A 27554-nucleotide genomic window follows, 5' to 3' on the forward strand; every position below is an offset into this window, starting at 1 on the left:
AGACAAAAAAAGAAAATTACAAACTTTCTGTCTTTGTTTGGAAGATAACAAACACCACAGTAACAAAAACAAAGAACAGAATAATTTTTTGAGGCCATATAATTACAAAAATAATATTTGAATTAGCTTTTAAGATTTTTAGCCTTAGTGTATCAGACTGATATTTGTCAAACAGGCATATGGCTTACTCCAAGTGATTTTAGCAGCTCTGGTGGGGCTAGTTATGGTGTGAATTATTACTCAGCATGAGTAAGGAGATCAGAACTAAGCCTAGATATGGTCAGAAGGAAAGAGGGTTTTGTCTGATTTGTCTGTGATAGATCTGCCCTGCTGCTAACTCCCTGGTCTTTCATTTAGTTGCTTTTTAGAGACTTTTGTTAAGACTTACAAGGAGTCCTGAGAGGACAATTGAGCTTTTATGAGTTTTTTTGCAGAGGCAGGAGGAAAGAATCAAGTTGCTGGTTTTCTGTTATTGTTGATTTATTTTCTGCTTATCCTGCAAATATTTCTTTTTAAAATTTATTAAAAAAACAAAACAAAAAAAAAAAAAACGACAAAACAAAACCCCCACACAACCAAGTAATGTAAATTGGGCTTTGAGGAAGTAAGATGGTGAGCTTTAAGGTTGATTTGCAGATAAGGATTTCCCAAGTATACAACAACATTATGATCAGCTCTTGCAGCAGGGAGGGTTATAGCTTTTGTTTTCTAAAAGAAATTATTTCCACGTGAGCTTGTCTCAGTTGAGAAAGGTTTAATAACTAGAAAAATCAGATTTTTTTCACAAGATGTTATAAAAATGAAACAAAGTAGTATAGACTGTTAAAGTTAGTGGGTGGCTTGCTGGGCTCAGTGGTACAAAATGGACCTGAAGGCTTCCCTTAGGCAGCCTCAGGGTCCAGCTTCCCCTTTGCACAGGGAAAGCTCCTGGCCAAACTCTGGCTGTGCCTATGGATGAGCCCCTGGGACCAGCTCACAGCAGGCTGGGCCTTCCTAACTCACCCTGCTCTGGAGAAAGCTCCAGTTCTGGCAATAGAAACAGCTTCTCTTCGCCAGAAATTCTCTTATTCTCTTGTCCTTTCTGGTGCTTGTATTAAATAGTTACAGCAAACCAGACAATCTGTACTGCAAGATGGTCGAAAGAATTTATGGCCTTTGGAGCCGATGGGACTAAGTTTGCTCAGGAGCATGCCCTTAGTTAGCGTCCTGCAGCAAAAAGGCCTAGAGTTTAGTAAGGAAACTCTCTCAGGGATTTATAGTATTGATGACTGTAACCAAGCCTGGCAGCCCTTGGATCTTACAGCTCTCCCTGGGCCTAATCAAAGGCCATTGACGTAAACTAAAACATTTGACTTCAGAGAGCTGTGGATCAAACTCTGCGTCTACACTGACTGGGTTTGCCTTCCCCTCAGACACAACCTCACTTTAAATTCTTTTCTTCTGACAGGCCTGTAGCCTCATTCCTCTCTCTTAAGCTGGGAGGGCATTTCACAGCTCTCTAAAATGCCCAAAAGTCACTTTTCTCTTCTCACAGTGCAGTTTCACATTATACCTAATTCAGTGTAACTGCTGACCGATCCCAAAAGTCCTATCCCTGTTTTACTGATCTCAAGTTTAAAGATCATATAATCGTGACAGTATGACTTGACACAAAATTAACCCAGTCCAACACACATCGTCTCTGTGTCATTTGTGTTCCTCCACCACCACAAAAAAAAAAACAAAACAAACCCAAACAAAAAACCCAAAAAACTAACCAAACACCAAACCACCAAACCCAAAATGCCACTGTCCTTTCAGCAGTTTTTCACATTTGCCATGGATTAGTGTAGTGTAACTCTGTGCCATGAGTCTCAAAAACTCTGCCGGGGCATTACATAAAAGCAAAGTTAATTTGCATTAAGGCAGAGAACCCAGACAAAGTAAACATTAAGAAGAATTCAAATGAAAATGATACAAAAGGTATTATTACCAGCATACAAGGCCTAGTCCAGAAGTATTAATTAGATACTGATCCAAAGATAATGGTTAAAATGGATATTACAAGTGTGAAAACTACCCTTAATTTATGTTATTATACTTAATGTGATTCTCCTCTTATTTTTTGCACAACCCAGTTAGCTGTCAGTCAACATTTAGCATCTTGATGGAAAGAGAAAGTTCTTCATTTTCAACCAAATGTTCCCAGGCCACTGCAGATCTTATGTCACAGTAAACAGGGAATGCTTCTCCATTCTTTCCTCTTTCTCCTGTAGACCTTGGTGTTTCCTTTCAAGTCCATAGTCTTTGTTAACCAGCTAGTTTTTACTGCATTCTTTTGTCCAGACATTGACACGTAAATAACTTCAGATTTACATGATTAGCTTAATTTTTTTTCACTTTACATATAAACTCATTTTAATTCCTTTCTTCTAATTTAGATGGTGTAAATGTCATCTACTTCCATATTATTCCCATTTCAAAGCATACCCTTGAACCTCACTTAAAGTCTTGAATTCTTTTACTTCAGGTATGCCTGCTTTGAAAATAAAAACTCATAAAAGAACTACGATAACTATAATTAACCTCAACATGTCTGTCGTAATTTCAACATGTCTTCATATACCCCCATCAGGAGTCTAAGCAAATATTCTCAGTTTCCCTAGACACAGGAATGTGGAATTCTCCCTATGTGTTCTCTCTTCGCAATGGTTTGAAAATTAAAGCTGTGTCTTTAGCTATAAGATACGCAGCACATCTTTCTGAAAGATAAAGTTTATATCAGATTCAAGCTACCCAGCTGTTTCAGAGCTCTCCTTTTATGTCAGGTTTTTGGACTTTCTGAGTGGAAGCTGACGTGCATATTAAAATTCATATTAATTGTAACTTTTAGTGATACTTAGTAGCAGAGGTATTATTCTGTATCTTACAGTCTGATTTACTATTCCAATTTTTTTTTCGTTTGAGAATGTGTTCAAAATCCTATGTCAAAAATCACTCAGAAAATAAGAAGCTACTTAAAACGGGTGAAAGAAGAGTTCATTTGGAAAGCTGGAGGTGAAACAATTACCCCCATAAAGCTCATGAGCATCCTGACTGCTTCCTTGCAATGAAATATCTTACATTTGCCAGTAGTTTTCTAGTGGTGGCTTGTTCTTCTCTGATGTAAATTAAATGTGTGATGTTAGAAGTTAAGTCACTTAGGAATTGTCACTCTGAGCAAAGGAGCTGCTAGAGCCTTTTTGAAAAGATTCACAGGTGATGAGATCTGCAGTTTCCAAACTCCACAAGAAAGAAGCAGATTTTTTACTTAGCATCTCTTTTTCACTTTGTACCTTCTGTGTCAGCTGTGACCAGCACAAGTCCTTCCACTTTCATCGGGGGAGCTAGAGATTTTGTTTTTATGCTGTGTAACATAGCTTCTTATTCAGGGAAATGAAAAAATATATTGAAATGTCTTCTGATTAACTAGTTGGAAGAAGCTGAGGTCCTTGCCACCCAGATCCTTTTGAAAATCTCAGCTGTGTGGTATTTGTGCACTCATGTCTCTGGAATGTAACATCAGTGAGAAAAGGCACCAACTCTCAAGAAAATGTGACTTACTATCACTGTTCCTTGAGAATTAGTTATTCCTTTGTCTTACTTCATGAAATAAATTAATACAAATAGGGATTTTCTAGCAATGTACTGTTTAAAAAATAAACAGGTGGACTTAGAAGATCAGAGAATCTCTAGCTGGAGTATAAATGTGTGGGAAGTGTAAAAATTTTTCTTTCATTTTCATTATATTTCAACTCTGGAAATGTCTGTATAAATATAGTGATATCATTGTTTACTCATCCGTCTGGGACGTCCATATACATAAAAGGCCAGGGAAACACCAAGGCTGGTGAGAGCAGGATGTGAAACACATGATTTGCAGAGGGTCTTCCATATCTTGTTTTGCTTCCATTGTCAGGCTCAGTGGCTCTGTCCTTACAGGAAGAACAAGGATGTGGAAGCTCCCCAAAGACTGATTTTTGTCCATACCATCAGCGAAGAAAATTGTGAAGTGCTGTCTTCAGACGTTTAGTGTGTTAATATTGGTTAGATGCCCACTAAGCCACTCTGTCACTTCTCCTTCTTAACTGGACAAGGGAGAGAAAATAAGATAGAGAACAGCTCATAGGTTGAGATAAGGCAGTTTACTAAAGCAAAAGCATGCACAAGCAATGAAAAAACCCAAAGGTTTTATTCCTTACTTCCCATCAGCAAGTGATGTTCAGACATTCTCAGAAAGCAGTAGTACAGGTAGTGGTTGCTCTGGAAGGCAAGTGGAAATAACAAATGACCTTCCTTCTTCCTCCTTTTCTTTGCTTTTATATCTGAGCTTGTATATATGACCAATGTCATATGGTATGGAATACCCCTTTGGTCATTTTAGACCAGTAGTCCTAGCTGTGTCCCCTGCCCAGCCTACTGGTGAGGTGGGAATGTTGGAGGTGCTGTGCCAGCACTGCTCAGTAGTGGCCAGGACACTGGTGTGTTATCAACAATTTTCTAGCTACCGGTGCAAAGCACAGCACTGTGAGCAAGGGCTGTCCTATCCATCTCAGCCAGACCTAACACAAGATGTGAACTCTGTAGGCTCAGCAGCACTTTCACATTCGGCTCCAGATATTAGGACATTCAACTCTGTTGATCTAGTGTGGTGACAAGCTCCCTGTCAAGTTCCCAGCTTTTCTCTATCCCCTCTTTCCAACTGATATATTTTCTCAGAATCTGGGAAGATGTAAATAAGGGAATAGATGCTGTTGCCGAGAAAAAGCAAGAAGATAGTTCCAAAGCCCCTTACATTTCCCTAGGACACCTTTAACCACTTTGGCCAACTCATACTATGTGCACAGACATCTTTTCAAGGTCACAGTGCCTCAAAAATACCCGTGCTCATACCATGCCAACACAACCACTTGATTTCTTGGCTACATCACTGAGGAAAAACTTGAACTAGTGACTTCTCTGTCATGTGCAATATAGGCCAAACATGCCCTTAAAAATCCAAAACATTGTCATCAAACTCTAGAGACTGTTATGTTCTGTGGTCTGTGGCCCTGGTCTGGGAAATTTATGACCTAGGCTCAGCTTCGTGTTCTGCCAAATTCAGTGTGAAAACTCCTCAGAATAGAGCATACCCAGCAGGCTACACTGAGTATCAAAACAACTGCTTTAATGCTATTTTATTTCTGCAGTTCTTTGAAAGGCTTTTTATGTGCTCAGAGCAGGGCAACAAGTTTCAAAACGCGAAAAAAATGATTTTCTATCTTCCCATCAGTTCTAATTATGTGACCCTTCTCAAAACAGGTTCTTTCCTTCTCAGAAGCCCTGGTAGTGGCTAAAGACATGAAAACTAATTTTCCCACATAGCTAATTCTATTGCTGAAAGACTCTGATTCACTTTCAGTAATTTCCACTTGATTCTACATATCCCCTGCTGAATAAATAAGCAAAGGAGGTATCTGCCATGTTAAAAGCTTTTCTATATCTCTTTCCTTATTTACAGGGATATGGAATTAGTGTAACATTTGCCTTTCTCAGATATAAAAATCTGAGCCAGATTTGCAAGTTGCCTTGTTTTTACTCATTTTTATAGGAAAAAAATCTTAAAACTCATTCTATGAGTGTAAATTTCACTGTTAAGTGCAGATGAAAGCACATTATGAGATTTCCCAGTGTATTTTACTCTTCTTACCTGATTCCCCAGGGTCTTTTGAATGCATGTATTGCATTCATAATTTCTAAAAATCGTTCCTTTGAAAGTTTGCTTAGGTTTCCTCTTTCTTTTAATATATTAAAGTTGTTTGGTTTGGAGTTTTTTAATTACCCACATGCCAATGTGTACTATGAGTGTACAAAAAGCTCTATCAACTTTCTGTTTGCAATTTTATTCGGAGATGGTTGTTCCCAAAGCTATCCTGAAATTTCTCCCTCAAGACTAAACAAAATTTTCTCGTTAGGTATAGAAGAGTATTGTTTCTTATCCAAAATTAAATATTCCCAGGAGAAATACTGTCTCATATTCAGAATACTGTATTTTATCATCTTAAGAGAAAGGCTCTTAAGGCTTTCAGTATCTCTTCTAGCTCATATTGTAAAAAGATAAGCTTTAGGACTTAGCCATGAAGCTGGGTTTCATAGAATCACAGAATACCCCATCAAAGGGGACCTGCCTGTTGCCTGTAACCATTTATTCTATTCCGTGCATCCTCAAACACTTCCTCAAGTACTGAACTTTAGGCAGGAGGAGGTAACGTTCCTTTGCTGAGGATCAACCTGCCAGGAAAGAGACCAACCAGCAAGGCAGGTTGGCCTTGGGCCTCTTGTGGGGTGGGCACACTTGGTGTGGCAGTGGAGCAGTATCTTACATCCTACTTTCTGTAATAGAAATTGTTTCCCACTTTTATAAGTGAGGGATATTTCCCCTTATTTCCAACTAACTAAAGTCGTGGGATAGTAGAAGTAACTTTTAAGGGGAAAAATTGTCCCCATTTTCTAGAAGGATCACAATAAAATCACTGTCTTCTATTTCTTAGGCATCTGTTCACACATCATTTAAAAAAAAAAAAAAGCAACGGTATATCTACAGCAGAAAAATGCAAGCATAATCTTTAGTAAGTTCTAAAGCCATTATGGTTAAGCTGCAGACATACACATCTCAATCACACTATCTTTTAGTGAAATGAGCTAAGCTTTCCTTCACTGTAGGAACAGATAAAGAGTACTGTGCTTTTCCTTTGTTGTTAAATCATACCTAAAACTGTAAAATAACACATTGAAATAAGTTATATCTATTCTTGAATTATTTAAAAAAATCTGTGTTAAAGAAACTGGCCTCCACGGGCCTGTAAGTTTGGTGCTGACATGACTCTTTTATATGGCCCATTCAAAATAGATAATAAAAGAAAGTAGCTCTTTTTCTCTGTTGGAGATACTTGAAAAACATAATTTTAAAATACCTTCAAGCTTTAACCCTTGAGGAAATTTCTTTCTAACATTGTATTATTTCAGCCATATAGACTTTTGTTCCAACTGTTGCAGACCAAAGTATTAAGGAAAGCTGTTGAACCTCAACTTCTCCTTTCTCCCGCACACTTTGAAAATAGAACATTTCTAAATAAGTGACCATTGCCAATCTGAGCCAGAGGGCAGCATTCACCACTTTATGGTACACTGCAATTTCTGATGAATCTCAGCTACTTTTTAACTCCTCTTTTTCTGTACAGTACCAATCAATGCATTTAAAAATGGCTTGCCTCATATGGCCTATTGCAGAATTGTTAAATGAATAAATGACATTGCCATTAACGTTCAGTTATAAATACATTTGAATTTTAAACTGAACATATGCTACTTCTCTGCTTGAAACTACCAGCTTTTTCTTGCAAAAACTATGCCACAGACCCAGGCGTCCCATAGTAATAAAATTTAGGATTGAGGATGTCAAAGCTCTTTAAAGATGGTATCACTGTCCGAATTTGATTCATTAGATACTAAAGAAGTTTCTTACTTGAGGCTGCACAGTGATCAAAACTGATACAAGGATAGAGCTCCTCTGTCTTAGCTGTGATCTTGATTTAGTTCCTCCTTTACTACTCTGGGTTTCAATTTCAAAATAAGCTTTTATTTGTTGGTTTGATTTTTTGTTGTGAAGTGGTTGTTCATTTTGTTTCCTATTATAATATTAAATGTCTTCTATCTCAGCTTAAATTCTAATTTCTACAGCCAATTTAGGCTGGAGGATTCCTTGAATACTCAGTTATTTGTAACTCCAGTTTCACACTCTCCTTCCCCATAACCATTACATGATAATTTTCTCCAAAAATAATATTTTTGATCAGATCAGAAATGTATGAAAGACTGGAAGATATTTCTTGGTTTCAAAACACATGCAAATCACTTATTTAAGAGAGAGCCAGAGATAAGATAAACAAGTTAAAAGAAAAAAAAGTAATGAAATATTTGTCTGCTTAATTTGGGCAAAGAATAAGTCTGGAGTTTTTATTGAATATCAGGAGTGAGCTGAAGAGAATGTAAGAGAGGGAGGTGGATCAAAGATTATGTAGGGATGGGGACACTTTGCTCTTAGTTCAGTTTGTGGAAATATATGCTTAGCCATAAATCCAAATCCTGGAGTAACTTTGGTAAATCCGGTGGGAACTTGCTTGCATTACCTGTGTTGATTTCCAATGAATGTCTCCAGATTTGAATGAAGATAGATAGCAGAAAGTAAAGCTTGACCAGAATTTCCCAGATGATGATGAGAAGGTTTTAACTGCATTTTGTTTCACAGTAAGTGATGAGGGAGTTTTTATCTGCAGTGACTAAGATCAGTTTGAAACCATTTGCAGCTGAGTACTGGCCATCACTTTGAAATTTAAGAGAAACCAAACATGTTTCAGGAGATTTATTTCAATCACAGTTCGAAAACAATGGGGTCCCATGGCAAGCTGGGAGTCTGCTCCTTCTAAAGGAGCACATGCCACTTCAAGGAAAAAAAAGCATGAAAGGAATCAGTGGTGTGCAAATCAAAATAACCCCTTTGTCTTTCTCTCTGGATCCATGCTTGGGGAAGAATAGAGTGTAGGGGAAGAATTCAGACCTGTCTTTGTTCAGTCTCTAAAGGCAACTACTTTCTCTCTGGATGAGAAAGAAATTTAGTTTTAATGGTGGTGGGAGCCTTCCTTTATTTTTATGATCAATACAGGCAGTTGGCAAAAATGCTCTCTTCAAATAACTAATTATTGAAGATTAGTAATTAATTGGTTTGGGTTTGGTGCTTTGGTTGGGATTTTTTTGTTTGTTTTTTTATTGCTGCCCTTCCTCTGCTACATAAAATTCATCGGTTTTTCACCTGCTCTCAACCACCAAACTGAGGTTCTGTATTCATTCTGTCCTCTGCTTTTTTGTTAGATAAATATTGATTCATTTCTGATGAGGAGTGTGATTAAATGTGTTGTGTTTTACTTTTTTTAATGCTTGTAATGTTTGTATCTTCAATACACAAATATTGTGTGCTTTTGTTTTGCAGGTGATAATACTCCAGTGACACCACCTTACCTGAAGCTGGGCAGAATGAAACCTAATCTTGGGTAAGAGACCTAGAAGTGATTGGAGGCGCTACTGTGATAATTGCTGGCTTCTTCCTTGCTGTTTCCTTTCATCCTTTCCTTAAGGCATTGCTGATGAAGTTGAGCTGAAGGTAGGGCCCTCTAAATTTTTCATGTGCATTTATCCCCTGAATTAATGTTATCTTTGGCAATTTTCACCAGTTATTCAATGCAGTGCTGCCTGTCTGCCCTCTGAGCTTTCAGGCTAGCTCAGGACCCAGGCTCAGGTCACAAAATTGCAGCATGACATGCTGCCACTTAAGCACTTAATTATACCTAAGGAGACAAGGATCCACATTGTACCCTTTACAATAGAGCCACAAGAAAAAGCAAAGTCCCAGTGCCTTCCTAACCAGAGGGATCTTTGCCAGCACCAGGTGGTGGGAAGTATGAGGAAGTGAGTGGGGTGACTCCTGGCACTCCTGTGCAGCCACAGTCATAAGATTTTTAAAAATGCTGGTTTTGAGAGAGAGGCTGGTAGCATTTGGTGTCAAGGGGCTGAAAAGCTTTGTAGTCATTCCTGATGAACCATTTTCAGTGCTGCCCCTCCTACTTAGAGGATTTTGCTTACCTGGCTACTGGGGTCTCACATCCAAGTTTTGATAAGTGATTATCTTCCTGCTTGCCTCTGTTTATTCTGTATCTGCCTCTCTGGAAGTCAAAGTCTGGAAGGGTGCAACCAATTATCAGTTATGCTATTAAGATTTTTCTGTCTAGTAGAGCTAATTTCTCCTGGAGTTCTACCAGTGGTCTAATTTAATTACCTTGTTTCAAATCCAGTTTTATTGGGAAGTGCGGAGGAATACAGAACCATGAAATTCATCTATTTGCATAAACGTATACTGTGTTTGTTTTACATCATCAGTGATATCTGTACCCAGCTTCTCTTTTCTAGTAATGAGGGACATTCACTAAGTCATTGGGCAGAGGCAACTAGTTTAATGGCAAATGTCAGTCTAGCAGAGTTTCTGAGCATTGAGACTTCATGTAAGTTACAATACTACTTGCTTTCCTTTGAATACAAACACCATTGTGCTGTAACCTCATCTTAAAGACTTTTCTGTTCTCTTACTAGAAGGAAACCTGCCTTTGGATAAGTTTATTTGGAAGATCAAAGTATGTTATATAAAATAATGTGCTAGATAGGTGTAGCTGAAATGAATTGCTAGAATGTTTAGAGTGGATGAAAATCTGTGTTCTATACAGCCACTGACTGGTGTAGAAGGTTGAGGCATTGTGATATGCTCTCCTATGTCTCTGGTTTGAATTTATAGGAGAATAATAGCACCACACTTGATGGCATACCGTAGTGGGACACCAAAGTCATGCTGCAAGGTGTTTAAGGCAGTAATAGAAAACTATCATTCTAAAGTGGAAAAGTGAGTAGTCAGTGCTTAGGACTTTCCCTAGCACTGATTTTGTTGTAGGTTACTTGACAAAATCTCATCCTTTTAACTATTGAAAAAAACATTATATGAAACAAGTATCATCTTCAGGAAAATGTATCTATTATGCGTTTGAAGAAGGTTTGCTTTGTATTCTACAGAAGCTGGACATGCAAATGGAGTATTTGCTTATAAATTCTTACGGTCATTGAAGAGATTTTACCTAATTCTTTCATTTTAAATGAAAAAACTATGACAAAGACAAAGATTTTAAGCCGATGATTGGGATCCAAAGGACAGATAATGCAGACTCCAACTGCGTTTGTAATAGTTCAATTCTGTAAGTGAAATATGTTCTCTGTCTAGAAAAAGAATGAGAATATGAAAGATGTTGTGTCAGTGATTCTTCAGATTTTCATTCTATTGATCAGAGTTGAAGAAAATGTATTTCCATACACATATCTCCTTTTTTCAAATTTCCAGTCTCAGTTCTTTGTGTGCTTCATGGACAGGCTGTATACAATTATGCCTTCCTGTAAAACAAGATAAAATAATATAATCCCATTGCATTGTCACAGACATAAAGCGTATGGTAACTTATTGTTTTAGTTGATCAGCAGGGTGGCCTGAAAAATGAATTCCCATCTCCTGGCTTTGGCTTATCTTCTGATTCCTGAGAAACACAACAAAGAAAAATAACAATAATAGTAGAAGTAGTATTTTTGCTTTCGTTTGATGTGAATATTGCAATGGTGGAGTCTCATGACGGAAAGGACCAATAATTGTGTGTACTACCAGAACATCAATGGCATCACATGCTGTACTGTGACTCTGTTGAAATGTTGGACTTGTATGATAATAACTACACAGTTTAATAACAGTAATGAAATCACATTGAGTATGCAATCACCTCTGGTTATAATTGGTACCACACCTAAAGGTAAATTAGGTCTACTCAAGTATTAAATATAAAAAGCATAAGTTTCTTTCCTAAACAACTCACATTTTTAGTATTTTCATTTCTGGAATGTGCCACTCCTGTCAATTATTGCAGACATTTCACTGAAAGAGACAGAGGCTCTGAATCTCATCTGAAAAGCTTTCATTATGTATCCAAGAAGAGCAGTCAAATCATCAAAATATTATTTTCTCAGAAATAAAAAATAGGCAGCTTCTGCACTTTGTATGTTTGATTTATTGAGAATGGTTGTCCTCTCTTGGTTTGAGCAACCTGAAAGGAAACACACAGCATGTCCTGCATTGTATCTTGCTTTGCATGAAAACACTGCCCAGCTTCCAGACAGGGTTTTAGCTGAGGCCGTAGTGGTTAATTTTGTTACAAGAGTCTCACTCACATTACTGATACTGGAGAATTAAGAGAGGTTGTTCTCTGTACGCTTTTTTCCCTGTTGTACTGTGAAAGAAAAGTGAATTTCACAGGTACAAAATGTATTCGCCCACCTCTTTTTTGCACCCCGGAGACAGACTACTGCACAAATCACTGTACAAAACCCCTCTGAGCCACGTTCAGGAGGTTCTGAATGCCTGTGCTTGGACTAAGGCTCTGCATCTTTATTAGCAATTCTTGTTAAACACCCTAAATTTTGTGGTGGGTATCACAAGGTAGGATCATTCCGAGAACTTGCATAGCGCATCACAGTATTGTCCTTCAAAGTCTTCACAGTACCAGCCTCTTCCCCTCCTCCACCCTTCAGTAAGCACCATAGAGGGGCTGCCTCTAGGAAGGGCTTTAAAGATCAGCCTCGCTGCCGTTCTTTAGCGGGGGGGGGGGTCTTGTGCCCTTCTGAGGCCACTGAGAAACAGCAAAAGCTATATTCCTGAGCCTGTAATAGATGTAAATTGTGCAGATGAAGGAGAGGAAGCTCTAACAGCCGTTGAATGCAATCTGTGAACACTACTGTTTCATTTATAGTGATGCTACCTAGGCATTTGCACTTAAAAGGAACAATAAAGAGGTGTCAGAACAATCGCAAGGCTGCAGAATTTAAACTGCGGCAAAGACGTTTTCAGCCATGTGAAATGTTGCCTGCAAAAGATCTGCTTTTTCCGTTAGTTTTTGTTATTACTGAAGGCTGTTCTAGTTCTCCTTGTTTTATGACACCGACTGGTTCATTTGCCTTCAAAGACTCAAGATGCAAAGAGGCAGGGAAACAAATTAAGTCAAAACTGCAATGGCTGGTGAAAACTGCACGAAGATTGTCGCAGCTGCTCTTTATTTGTCTATTTAGTTTTGAAGTAGCTTTGCTGTACAACTAGATGGCTGATTCACTAACTTGCAAGCTGCCTCTAGCAGGCAGCAGTAGAGTTGCTGTAATGTTTTAGTGATATTCTTGCTTGCAGGACAAAAGGCTCATCCTCAATTGATGCAACCTTTGGAGGTATGCATATTACCCTGCTGAGGATCTGAACTGCTATTGCCTTTTAGTCTTTTTATTTGAAATAGAGAAGAGGTTTTGAAATAGAGAAGGTGAGAAATTGCACACTAAAAAATTAAATGAAAATCTAGTGGCTGTCAAACAACAGTTACTGATTAACAAAGAATGAGGGGTTTGCATATAGTGTCCCGTTAAAAGCACAATAAGCTGTGATTGTGTGCTGAGATTATGATTATCTGAAAGCACTTGCTACTTACTGCCTGCAAATGTGAAAGCTATGTGTGCCGAGGAAAAACAAGGAAACAGAGGATTTGTTGTACCACAATAGGTGTATTCAAAGTGCCCTAATCCTACTGAATATGAGTGAATACCGCTTGAAAGGGAATATGGAGTTTAAAAAAGGAATATATATCGTTTATGCAAAAAAAAATTGGAGTAAAGCTGTATAAATTTTAGGATATGATTGCCTTTGTAGCTACAGCAGATTAAGATACATTAGAAGACCTGTTGTCATTCTGTATCTTCTATACTTCCTACGAGATACTATTATCTGATTTTTATTAATATCAGTCATTTGAATTCCATTAGTGTTCAGAGACCCTGCTTTAGACTCAGCCCTAGTAATGCAGCTGTATCACAGACAACTGCCAGTTTAAATAGACAGGATAGGCAATTAGCAGGCAAATGTCCCACAACAAAAGAAGATCAAATTACCTAAGACCTTGTCATATCTTAATGTTCGTTTTTTGGTTTTTTTTTACATACCTCAGTAAAATGAGTAATCTATAAAAATAAGAACATGCTGTTCTCATATTTTGGAAAAGTTCTAGGAAAACTAATGATAGTAATACGGTCTCAAAACCTTTTTTTCTATATAAGTTCAAGGTGATGATGTTTTTCATATAATCTGAATTTAAACTGGGTGAGTCTCTTGAATCTTTAGCTTTTAGTGAGGAATGTATTTCCCAGGGAAATGCAGGAGGGGCAGCAAGACTGTTTGTTGTAATAGTTCTGTGTGTGGGTCTGGACATGTGAGTGAACAAGAGATCAGCAGGGCAAAACGTGCCCTAAATGCTGTAAAGTCTTATACAATTGTGTCAGGCAGTAAACCCAAATGAACTTGCAAAGTCATGCACTAGTTCAATTTTGGAAAGGAAAACCTGGCTTTGAAGCCAACCAAATCAATCCCTAGTTCAAATTAAATTTGGAGTATCCTGTGAAGCTCCAATACACAACTCCAATAACAATCAACACTTAAGGTGCAGGCAAATAATGTTTCATTTAAAAGAAATTGAATAAGGATTACTGACAGAGAAAGTTTTTGATTCTGTTTTGTCATTAAAGTCAAATTATAGCATTATTGTCTTAATCCCATATGTCTCAATCATCTCTCTCTCCTTCTGTCTGTCTTTAATGCACAAAAAGCCCTGTGCATGGTTGGTCTTGTGTCTTCATCTCATTAAAACCTTGCCATGCAAATGTATCATAAGTGTTGCCTGAAGACTTCTGTCTCATGCAAAATTTAGCTTAAACTCTACTGGCATCAAATAATTTGTTATGCACAAACCTTCTGTTTGGTTTGCTGACATTCCTTCTTAGCTGGCTCTCATGGTGATTCATTATCTTGTGATATAGATTTCCAAGTATCATCTTTGTATTGATTTTTATATCTTTAATAACCACTCCACAGAAGATGGCTCCACTTGGTGTCATTGATCGCATCAAAAATTCAAGGCTTACAGAAATACTAGAGGGCTAATTGGTAGCACAACATTTCAGACGTAATCTTAATACAGTCTTAATCTTCTGCACTAACCTGACTTGAAGATTTCCTTATTAAGGTTAAAGGGAAACTTGTGAATAACTGGAAATTACCTGGTGAGAACAGGTAAAACATGGTAAATGGAGATAACAAGGGTTAGATCTGAAAAACAGCTCTCTTTTGTCTCTTCCCCTTCCCCTAAGTATCCTCCTGAAGAAAGAAGCAGTACATAATTCTTCTAGCTGTGGATAAAAAATTATGTTCATAGCATCACATACTGTGCAGTGGGCCAAGTGGCATTGAGTTTCTGATGAATCAGAGACAGTTATTAGGTTTGACAAGTTCAAAAATGTGTGCTGTAGGGTCACTTCTTTCAAAAAGAAGTGATCAAAGAAAGGTAATTTTAATCTTTAATTTTTTATGTAAAAAATTAAGGACTCTATTTGTAAGCTTGAAGTCTTAGACAGTCAAATCTTGGCTAGGTTTGAATCTAGAATATCTGAAAATGTGGGCCAGAACAACAATCTGAGAGTCCTTCAGTCTGTTTGATTTTCCTTAATGTGTTGTTTAAAGCTTCTATCTCGTTAGGTTTTTCAACAATGCGGTTTGTCAATGACAAGGAGGTGATATGTGTGTCCATATTTTTTTGTGACTGTATTTTTTCACTAAGTGACACTTTTTCACTAAGATTTTTTCCAGGATTTTGCACTTTTTATATTCTAAAACTTGAAAGTAACTGAAAATAAACCACACTGAGTTACGGGGAAGGGTTTTTTTTAGAAAATCCAGTGATAGACAAAGAATATGTAGAGACAGCAACATGTTAAAACCAGGAAAGATAATTTCTCAAAAAAGCTGCCCTTGTAAATTGTTAAAAAGCTGTTAAAAAAAGTGTCTTCCAACAGCCACATGGTCTGTGGATTAAACATAGCAAGGCAGATTGTCCAGCTACTACTAAGAGTATCAATCAGGGCTACTCAATCAGTTCTTGCCAATAAAAGGCATTGAGACAGCACCAAGTCTGCTGGTTCAGTCAGACACTGCATGCCATCTGTGCAGTGGGAGCTGCCTGGTATGTTTCCTAAAAGATTAGAAGAACGGTTAGAAACATAGGATCTCCCACAGGAATGTGAGAGACATCATATATCTGGGAACTTGGTGAGAATAAAAATGAAATGTGTTCATAGAGCAGGATGGAACAACCTTGGTCCCTTTTGACCTCTGTGGTAAGCACACCTCTTTTTCCACTAGACCCTATCAAGTCTGTCAGGTTAGCTCTAGTTTCTTTATGAACAACCTAAATTTGGAGCTGGCTGTAAGAAACTCACATTATTCTCGTAAAGTCCAATCAAAAACACATTACACGGTTAATGCATCCATACACCTCTCGTGCCTTTATTATGTTCCTGTTGTCACTCTCAGACTGAGAGGAAATTGTTCGCATCAACCAAATCTTCTCAAACAGAAATCTAGCAGCTCTTTTCATTTCAGATTTTTACTGTGTTCATCGCTAAACTGACTGAGGAATGTATTCATGGAGTAAACCAATCAGTCAAGGAAACGCTGTCTCCTTATTTCCAGGGAGAGGAACAGAAAATATGAGGCCAGTCTAAGTGCTGCTTATTTACAGGAGCGAACAGTGACTTGTAGATTTTTGTCTAGCCCTACAGAACAATTCCAGTGAATGATTATATATGAATACACTCTTTAGCCATCAGAATGACTGAGGGATTTATAGTTTGGCCCAGGGTAGGCTGTGTGACAAAGGACAGTGATACAACTGGAATGTAGTCTAAATTTACTGACTTCCAACTTTGTATTGTTCCTCTTAGTTTAAAATTGGCCTCCACTAAAAAAAAGAACCACAAGCTTTGTGAGCATTCAATGGCATTTATTGTGGACATGATATTTATTATGGACATGTACACTACCTACCAATAAACAGAATTGGAAGATGCAACATATTGGCAAAAATTTGGTGGCTGTACACTTGTACCCAAACTCAGATGTAAACACCTCTCCTTACCTTTCAGTAGCAAGAGAAGACTGGTAACAGAGTACCAGAGAAAACATGGTTCAGATGTCTATTGAATCTCTACTGTTCTGTCCTCTTACGATTTTTTTCCTTTTTTTCTTTTTCCCCCTAGCTATATTATTAAGCATTCAAGGATGGAGAGAGGCAGTGGGCAAAAAAGCTACTGGTTCTTTCAGCAAAAAAGAAGGACTGAACAGTAGAAGCTTAAGAGATCACCCATTAGCTTTAATTTCTACACTTCTTTTTTTTTCTTTTCTTAATTCCATTCATTGTTTTGCTTTCAGAAAACTTCACATTTTGAAAGAAAAGAGCTGTGGTCTCATGCCTTAGTTACAGGCTACAAGAAAAAGGAAGATTCTTAAAGTATAACTTATATCTTTTAGTAAGCACCATTCTTCAAATCTGTCCCTCACTTTGTCCACTTGCCAGTGTTCATAGTTCACGACATGTAGCTGTGAGGCCTGGTTGTGCTGCAGGACACAAGGGTAATTCCCATTGATTTCAATGGGTATTACATGCATCCTGCAGTGGGAGAGTAGGGCCCTCAGGTTTCACTGAATAGCAAATAGTCATGTAAAATCCACGGATCCTATTCTTTCCCTGCAGGGTATGTTGAAGTCAATGGGAGTTACTTGTTAGACGCTGTGATGGGAAAAACTTATCCTTATAAGATAAAGTGGTCCATTCATTGTTGGATTTTGATTAATTTTTTTCAAAGATCCTAGTAATTAGATTTTTTAATAGAAAATATATTATCTTCTGACCTTCTTTATTCCACTTTATAATTAAAAATGAAGCTAACTGAAAAGAAAACACATACAAAAGCCCACAGAAGAAATGTGAGAAAACTGTATTTACAGAATTGCCATGAATTTAGCGTAGAAGTTAAACAACTCTTTGTGAGAGACTAAAATGTTATTCTCTAGAAACACTCTCTACTCCCACTAGATATCCTAACACAAACTTCTTGCATTGATTCTACTGATCTAAATAAGGAACTAGAATTTGGCAAATCAACACTGAATTAGACATCTGTTTCTTATGGCTTGAATTTTGAGACTGAGTTTCCATCAAATCAAAGTTTACACCCGAAGGACATTTTAAGTATCTCTTCACTGGCATGTTATAACATTAGCTGAGGGAAAGGTTTTCTTCCCATCCCCCTGTCCTCTCCTACTCTTCCAGCCCCAAGTGCTCTCCTTGAAAGCAGCAAAGAACTTAAGAAATCTGGGCAGTCTATCAGTTTGCTATGGTTCATTTTACCTAATCCAGACATCCAGCACAGCAGGGGGAAAACTGCTGTATCTAGTGAAACAAGAGCATGAATAATTAAAACTCTGTTATTAATGAACTTCCAGTCGTTATGTAAATGAAACTGATTTCAAGTCTAATTTGTCAGCCTGAATTCTTTTTCTGTTCTCCTTTTGTCTAGGACAAGAACTCATCATAATGGACTTGATAATAAAACACTGGCAGACATGCTGTGTGCAGTGCCCATCTGAGTTAGGGCTTTTAGCATGGTTAATTGATACAGTTACTGCGGATAAGTCTATAAGGCATTTGTATGGCTTTACATTTTACAAGCTTTTTCTCTTTTTTTTCCCTCTTTTGACAGTGCTAGCTATTCTTTGCACATTCCTCATTACCGTTTACCTTTACATGAGGGGTGGCTTGTAATTACTGGCTGGTAAATACTTTCCTTCTCATTTTGTGCACCGTTCAAAGACAGCAGAGTTCAGAAAGGTCTGTGGGAAGGGAAGTCTGTAGTTATCAAACAATGGCTAACAGTCACCGGGAGAAAAAGCCTGTCAAAGCACAAGGCTGCCGGGCACTGGGTCCTTGCCCCATTGTCTTGGATCAGGTGTCACTCATCGTCCTGCCCACTACATTTACTTTGATACGAAATAACCAGCATTGAAGTTATATAGAAAGGACAGGCACTCCACTGGGAAGGGTGAGATTAGGTTTTAAAAGAAACCCTGAATTTTAATTTTTTTACTTTCACCAAAACCAAGCAGGATCTTTTGAAATAGCCCATGCCCTAAATTGATTAAGCCTGTGGTAGACAGCCAGATAGAGTGAGGTAGGTGGGGCTGAAGGGTTGCCTTCAAATCATGATTAGTTTTGGGGTTTTTAAAGTCCTCTTGCATCTGTCCTTTAATTCCCACCATTTAAATCTATTTTTTCTTTTTTTTTTTTATTCTTGTCAATATATTCAGCATATTTTGATTTATTAGTTGTGATTTATACTGTCAAGAGAAAGTTAGTGAAGGTTCAGAAAGTAACCAAGGAGAGGAGCATAAGCATATATTTCTCTATATACTGTGTGCTAAGAAAGGAAGAGGTTAACAAAAGAATCCTCAAAATAGGATATTAGGATTATTTAAAGATTAATTAATTAATTAATCAAATAAACAAACCAATACCTGGAAGAAACAGTGTCTGCTGTCCTCTGGAACCAGCTTAGGTCTGGTATCAGGGGTGGAGACTCGAAACTGGATATTTTGCACACAAGAAAACTGTGAAGCAAGAATTATTTGTTTTATTCTGTGTCAGGAACAACCTTTTTTTTTTTCTTTTTTGTAGCTTGCTCTTCAAGGTTTTTTTCTTTTTTATGATGAACTAAGAGTGTCCTCTATGTACCTTTTTTTTGTTGTATTTTTTTTGGTTTGGTTTGTTTGTTTGTTTGTTTGTTTGTTTGTTTGTTTGTTTTAACAGCTTACTTTCTTTATAAGAGGCAAAAAGCATGGCTGGATCACTGGTTCTACTCATAGGAAATTGAACAACGGTGAAAAATCCTCAGCATAGAAGTGGGAAAATATATTAAAGACTTCCATTTTTTTCCTCTTTTCCTCCACCCTAAACTTTCTCTCTGTGCCATCGTTGTGCCGAGGGCTAAATAAATGCATACAGGATACTATTTAGAACTAATCTCTGAGTAGACTGGCCCTTCTTTACACTGGTGGAGCAGGCAAAATGTGAAGGCCTGGGAGCTGGAAAGAATTAAGAGGAGGACAGTTCTTGGATGAACTTGCCTGCACAGTGAAAGTTTTTGGCTTGTCTGCTAAAACCCAGTGTGTTTGGGAGGGTTTCTGAGCCTGCCTTTGATGCACTGTGTTACACTCTCAGTTGTGCTGTGTAGGTTAGTGGCCCAACACTGTCCTGCCTGAAAGAGGATCAAATGCCATGGAGGAAAAAATACCTTGCTTCTTGCTAGGTGAGGCAGACACCAGCCTCAGGCTTTCCTCTGCATAGTGTTTGGGACATTTCAATTCCTGTACTGTCTTTCCTTTCCTATGCAAATTGTAAAAGGTAGTCGGGGAATATTGTGTAGTTTGTGTCAAAGGAGGAAAAAGTTTTAAAAGCAGCTCATTTCTGTCACACCTTGAGCTGGGAACTACATGGTGCTTTGAGCATTCTGTCAAAGAGGTTTGGTGTACTCATGGTATGTGTTAAAATTGCTGTGGGAATATTACTGGTTGAGAATATCTATTAGATGTATATTTAGAGGATATCTTTTAATATCTGCTAGCCTGACTTTATTATTTTCGCAATAATAAGACCTCAAATAAATTAGATACTTGCTGAAGCTTTAAAACATTCTTGCAATGTTTTACAAGCCTAATGTAAAATCTAATTTAGTTCTAAGGTTAGAGCTGAAAAGAAGGAAAAAGAGAAGGGAAGAGGTTCCACGTTTCAGTGAAACAAGTTTCATGCAACAAAGCAGGTGTTTATAGAATGCTTCATTTTAATTCAGTGGAGCTAATATCCCAGTTTATGTTGTTTTGAGTAATAACAGTGTAACACAGAGCTGTAGCAAAGATTTGCAGGTTTCCTTTAGGTCAGTCACAGTTGCTATAAACACATCGGACTGTTTTTTTATTATTATTCTACTCCATCTACATCCCGTAACTGGAGGGGAGGAGAAGGGGAGAGGGTTAACAGTTTTTACAGTTTAGAAGGCTTTTCTTTTTGTCACATTTAAACTAAATATACACAGGTGGCTAGGTGGCACTGTGGATTAATGTACTTCTGAATTAATGTGCCTAGAGTGGCTTGTATCACAAAGTGAGTATATCTGAAGTACAAGCTTGCTTCCCTTCCTGAATCACCATGTGTGCAGTCACTTGAATTGCATTATTATTTATATCAAAATCAGAAATCCAAAACAATAGACACTGTAATCATGAGGGAATTATATTAATGAACCTGTGTTTTGGAGTTGTGTACTGCTTTGCAAGCCCTGCTTTTGTGCTGAGGCTTGCTATTTATTCTAACTGTAAGAAAGAGAAAGTCACCTAAACTGTGACACTGTTTTAAAAGAAAAAAAACAAAACAAAAAAAGCTGTTCCCGCGTTGCATTTTGAGTTTAAAAAGTTACTTTTCCAGCACTATGGGCACTGAGTGTGCTGTGGAAGCACTCTAAGGCTGGGAGCTGTGGGTTCTTTCTGAAGCAAGAAGTGCTCAGAATTGCATGCTGTAACTACTGAAATCCAACTATCCCAGGCAGTCAGGCACACATTGCCCAAAGCCATATACAAATTATGCCTCTCTGCAAACCTATTTCAATGTAAATATTATCATTTTTTCAGGGGTAGTCCTTCCACTGCAATAAAATTGATAAATGTAACTCAGCGGCAACTTTGGTAAAAGTTAATGATTGCAGTAGTCTCTGCCTGAAGCCAGATGAGCCTTACTCATTGAAGAAGTTTTCCCCATTTAAAATGTTTTGCTTCTCTAAGAAATAGGAAGTAGAATGCATATAACCAATAGAACTCAATTATTGCACATTCTTAGTCTCCTCTAGTCAACTCCAGAGGTAATAATCACTATAGGGATTTCTAAAAGGTAATTACTGTATATTGCTTAATTATAGTTTATTAAGATCAAACATACTTCAGTATTTAGTTGATGTAACAGGAAAACAGTCTGTGTTTATAGTTTTAAATGCAAACAGTGCAATCTGCACTGAGGCTTAAAAAATGTGGATTTTAGGATACAGCAGTTTAGATGTCAAGACTACTGCATTAGCCACCTTCCCCTTCCTAATAGAAAAACGCAGTTTCTGTAACCTGAGGCAGTAGTTCTCTATAATGCATTGTATATATTCATTCTTACTCCTTCTTTCTACTAAAGCTGAATGTTGTAACAGAGGGGAATTGATCAGGTACAAAGTATTAACTGCAAGATATTCTTTCATGTGCAGTATTAGTCAAAGATGTATACAATTAGTTAAAGAAACAACTTTGGAAAGAACTAATTGCCTGTAAAAATCAAACTGATTAAGAAAGAAGTACCTAACATCCTACTAGATCTATTTTTCTTAAATTGAAAATGAAAGCTGCCACTTCTACTAAAAGCCCTTGCAGCCAAGAGATTTCACAGCAGTTCAGTTAAAGCCTGGCTAATGAATATAAGTTACTTTAGTGGATTTTAGTTGACTTTGAAATTAAAGTCTGAAAGCGTTGGATGCTACTAGCAGAGCTAGACTACAGCAAAATGGACTTAATAAACTCCATTGTGCACTTAGATCCCTAGTGAGATTTGCCTTCCACCCATGACCAATTGGTATTATTTTTGTGGTGACTGGTACTTTTGTCTCTGAGACTGGGATTTCTGGGAGTGATTAGCACTTTTCAGCAGTGACTGACAGGTTGTAGCAGCAATGAGACAATAGGAGGAATCATTAGGAATTCAAATGCAGATTTTTGTTTGCATGCTTTAGGACTGGTTTGTGTAGAAGTGAAATCTAGATATGAGGGCAGAAATCAGCTATTATTTCATCCATTTCAACAAAACCTGAAAGGAAAAAGATGAAAATGTGCTAAATAAAAAAAAAAAAAAAAAAAAAAAAAAAAAAGAGACCAGGGTAGACAATAAGGTCACATTACTGTTAATAAGATTCTCTCACGATGTCAGTTTTGGTGTGGGTTTTTGTTTTGTTTTGTTGCTTGTTGGGGCTTTTTTTGTTTGGTTTGACATTTTTTAGTGTTTTTTTCTGGAGAATCCTCTCTTAAGTGTTTTGTACAAAATGCTGCTCTAAGTTTGTAATCAGATTGGTAGGTTGTAGTAGAAATATTTTTTAATACTGCTGAATTAAAATCTCAGCAAAAAATATTATCACTTTGCAGGGGAAATGTGTATGTTGGTGTCCTACTGAAGCTTGCTAAAACTGACTGTTGCATCTAAACAAGAGGCCGTAGGGAAATAATTATAGTGACTGATTCCAAGCACTGACCAGCAATTGATAATAGGCCATAAATAATTAGGAAATAATGGCACATCAGTGGTGTAAATTATGTAAATTTAGTAGCTATGGCTCTAGATACTGATTGAGTGCTTTACAAGTGATTTTTTTTATTCAGATTATAAATTTAATATACTGTACATGACAATTTAATCTTGTTTGGCATCAAAGCTACCAAGATAATACAGAATTATACAAGCCTAATCAAAGAGAGAAAAATCAGATGAACATCATTATTTTGGAGAGCTGGTTTAATGGGAGTTGACATTTTCAAAAGAGCATGGATTCTTCCTTTTTTTTTTTTTTTTGAGACAACAATTAATCTGAACTAGGTTTCTGAAGCAGTAGGCTAACGGAAAAAACACTGACTGAAATTATAGATGTGAGTGTGTGCCCACAAGGTATTAAATATTTAAAGTATGATTTTGTATAGCACACCCCGTTTACATGAAATGATCGTAGCCCTGGATTTTTATTCTTTAGTTGTGTGATCTTCAGGGCAAAGGCTGTATTTTTTCATTGAGTTGTGACTCAACTTCTGAGGATTTCATCATCTTTTCCTTCTCTGTTGATATTAGCAAAGGTCTGTAACTTCGGTATTTTATATCTTAGTGCAATCAGATTATGTGAAAAATCCTGTCATATTAGCTAGCACACATTGCACAGAAATGTATAATGCCTCCCAAGAAAATAATTTAGAGCACAAGGGGTTGGGTTTTTGTGAATGTTTCTGCTCTATGTAGTCTAGTTTTGCTGGACTTGCTAGCATATGGGCTGAAAGGTGTTTCAAAATTGATGAAATTTAGTCCTGATGGTATTTTATCTCACAGACCACTTAATGTTCATAAAGTGACCGTTTTACTATGCATAGTTAAGAAAAATCCTAGTATTAATACAAAATAGGAATTTTCCATAAAGTCAGCTAGTTCCTGGGTATCAATGCAGTCTAATTTGAAAAAGCTTCTGAAAAGTCCCAGGTAAGATATTCTGGTGCCAAACTGGTGACACAAATAGGTGTGTCTCCAGCATAGTGCACGCATGTATGGAGTAGTTATTGCTGCTGTGTCTCGCTGCTCTTCAGTGTGGGAAAGCTTTCAACCCTCCTCTCTACCTTCAGATTTTCATTCTTATTAATTGGATTTGGCATCCGGAATCAAACAGAACCTTTGAATCTGCCTTTAACATTCAGCACGTATTTGTCTCCCACTGAAACTGGCTTTGCTGCTGCGGGACTTGCAGGGGTACACTGGCTCAGCGAGGACAGCACAGTTAGGATGGGTGGATAAGGTGGAGGAAATGGAAAGGTCTGGGGGTGGAGGGAAGAGCAAGGGAGACACAATTGTGCAAACCAGTGTTGCCTTGCTGTGCCCTGCTAGCCCAGCTTGGAGCATCTGCTGTTGCTGTGTGAGCAGCAGCTCCTGCTGCTGCCAGAAGTGAAACCACCCTGCCTGTACTTGCCCGTCAGCAATGCTAAACATTTCTGCTTTTGGTCCCATTAGAACTAGATAGTTACCAAAAATGCCGTCAATTTAACATTAATATTATATAAAAAGAACAAAAAAGCACCAAACTCTGTTGCCAGCTAAAGCCCCTCCCTCCACCTTTGCTTTTAGTGAAGAAAATTTTAAACTCACACCTCTTTTAAGTATGATCTTTATTTACATTTTTCATTTCTTCCTTTTTTGCTTTAATGTGGTTTTATTGCTATCTCTGTTTAAGAAATAGCTATTTGCTCATTATCACTTAGCATTGGAAGACTTTTTCCCTTATCTAATTAGTTATAAAAGGCACTTTTTTCCTTTTTTTTTCTTTTTTCTTCTTTTTAATGTCTGATTGCTTCTTCTGCAATACAGTCTAGACATTCTAAGGGAACTAACTAGGGAAAAGTCATATTTGTATTCTAAAAAATAAGGTATTTTTTATATAACTCCCAAGATAAAATGGACATATGGTAAGAGATAAGACGTGTAACCTAACCATATAGATACTTAGATTCACACTGCCTTTTTCTGGTTCTGTCAGTGCTTTGTATGGGGAGATAAGGGCAGACTCATAAGGCTATGATTCAGTAGAGGCTATTTCGACAAGTTTCCACTCTGAGATTCTGTTCATCAACCTCTAATTAGCACTTCATCGCTTTCAGCTTTGTGTCACCCAGCTGACTAGAGGAAGATGACACCTCCAACTTGAACTGGGCTTTTTTCCATTTTCTTGGAGCTCATCAAGACATGTGGTGCTTTCTTAAAGTGCAGCTGGTGCTGGCACTTTCATTGTAAATTTAAATCGCTGTGTTTGGAAAAAGGTGATAAGAACAGTTTGTTTCATGTCCCTGGTGTTTAGCCTGAGGCAATTCCCAGCAAATATATTCAAGGCTCCTTCTGGTTTGATCTGCTACACTTTTTGTATTATTATTATTATTAATAACAATGCTAGATAATATGCACCTAAAAGAATACCCTGTGCAATGTATAAATTTTTTCCCACAATCACTAAAGTTTAAAAGAAAACAAAACCCCTTAAAGCTTCACTTTAGAAAAATGGCAAAAATATGGACTTTATATATATGTTTGGAGAAGGAGGAGTCATGTTTTTGCAAGTTCTGGGTTTTTTTTTTACATTTTCTGTAACACATGTTTTGAGAAAAAGACATTTCATTTTTATTGATTTCACATTCTGCTCTATTGCTCATGCAATAACATATACCAGTAATTTATTACATGGGGTTTTTTTTTTCTGCCTGTATAATTGTTATATTACTTATGAAATAAAGCTAATGAACAGTGGTATTTATCTCAACATACTTACGCTTTTAGAAATATGCTGAGAAAGCCAGCTTTCAACATTTTATCTGTGTCCATTATACTCTCTTCTCATATGTTTATTTGTTTACATTCACACTGCTAAGATATGAAGGTATGGATACATTAATGGATACATTTTTCTGCTCTTTAAAGTGTCTGATGAGTACAGCATTAAGAAAAAGGACTAAGAATTTGCATACCAACTTTTCTATTTTTGACATTTTCAAATTACTATATAAAGCTTTTTTATTCTGAATACATACCCCATATGCACAACTTATTTATACACTTAACCAAATTAGAGAAATTCCATCTCAAAGAACAGCTATTGTATGTTTTCTTAGGGGAAATTTTCAAGCTCACAATTTAAAAAATAATATTTCTTTTTGTTATAGAGTAAGAATAAAAAATCATGTTTGCTAGTCTTTTAATATTTTTACTGACATCTAGAAATAAAACTTATATTAACAAAATTTCTATCAGTTTTTTAATATTTGGCTTTTCTTGTTTGCTGCTGTACATTTTAATTCTGTTTGAGACCTAGGTCGTAAGCACAGCAACACCACGATAAATGGCATTAAAAATCTGAGCACCTTCTATAAAGGCCTTACGGAGTGAGCACAGAATTCTGCCTGTCTTCAGTGAGGCAGAAATGAAACCATACATGAGAAAAATTTAGCTTGATCCAACTTTTAAAAACTGAGCCAACGCATTGGCTTAGATCTATTTTTTGCATTCTGATTAATAGTTCTGGTGTAAATTGCCATATTTCCATTGCTAGAGAAATTAAACTCTGATTTCTGTATGTATGCAGAGAGGCAACATATGTAGATAGTGGCACAATCCTGTATTTATGATATTCCATTTTCCTATAAATATAGATGTTCTGTGATTATCAATAGAGCTTCTCATTAAAATTCAGATTTAGATACAAAATGATGCCATTTTGTCTTAATATTTGAAAACCTAAAAATATCTCTATAGCTCTTTGAAAATCTGTATTTTAGGATTTACATTCAGCAGTTTATTGCAGTGGGAAATATTTCAAGCAGAAGAAACAAATTGTTCCATCAAAGTATTCTAATAATTTAGAGGACTATTTTTTTCCCAGCAAACCAAATATTAGGAATGAAGTTTAATCAAAGATCTAGTGCTCCTTTTCCACTGAAGGCAGAAAATAACTGATTATTTCTCTGAGTTTTTGAGAATCAGCCCTGTTAGGAATAAGATTAAGCTCAATTGCAGTCTTGAAGAATTGGCGTCCTCTTTATTGCAACCCTGTTACAAATGGTTTTACATAGTGAAAGGCTTCTCTTAATGATTGTTTGCTCTTGTGATGAACTAGCTAATTGTCCACTGCTCCATTCATCTTAATTCAGACCCATTACCCTTCATTTTTCCTCCCTACCCTTCAGCAGCTGCTGCTATGGCCTCACACTGCTATCACATCCAGCAATGTAAAACCATTTTGCTGTTGGAGGAGCCTCCTTGTGCTCTGTGCCGAGTAGATGTGATGTAAATGGGCTCCTTCTATTCCACAGATTTTATGGAGCTTTGACTGTTACATTCCCAAATACCCCAAGTCCCAGTTTGGCAATTTCCTTTGTCTTGTTACTGACTAGCCTGACTAGCCCTGACTTGGGCACCCCGGGCTCTCAAATTAACCCTCCTCCTCTGGCATTTCAGAGGTTGGGTGTGGGCCAAGATATAGCCTAGAGAGACACCTGTGACACAGGATGAGGGGTTTTTTGCTTCTGCCTTCTGCTTCATGACCCTAGATGACAGACAAAACTGATTTCGTACATG

The 27554-nt window shown here is 37.3% G+C and overlaps 1 protein-coding gene across 25 annotated transcripts in view; it reads left to right on the forward strand.

Annotated features, from left to right (window-relative positions):
* The window catches only part of ADGRL2 (adhesion G protein-coupled receptor L2), a 384989-nt gene that overhangs the window by 64836 nt on the left and 292599 nt on the right, over positions 1-27554 (forward strand). For 23 of the 25 annotated variants that reach the window (XM_088169882.1, XM_088169887.1, XM_088169883.1 and 20 more), the window contains one exon: positions 9044-9214. The gene's annotated coding sequence lies outside the window, so the exon portion shown is untranslated. The remainder of the gene's footprint in view (positions 1-9043; positions 9215-27554) is intronic. The other 2 variants (XM_088169864.1, XM_088169865.1) reach the window with 1 other exon arrangement.

This window comes from Sturnus vulgaris, chromosome 9, assembly GCF_052056855.1.
Source record: "Sturnus vulgaris isolate bStuVul1 chromosome 9, bStuVul1.hap1, whole genome shotgun sequence".
Classification (NCBI taxonomy): domain Eukaryota; kingdom Metazoa; phylum Chordata; class Aves; order Passeriformes; family Sturnidae; genus Sturnus; species Sturnus vulgaris.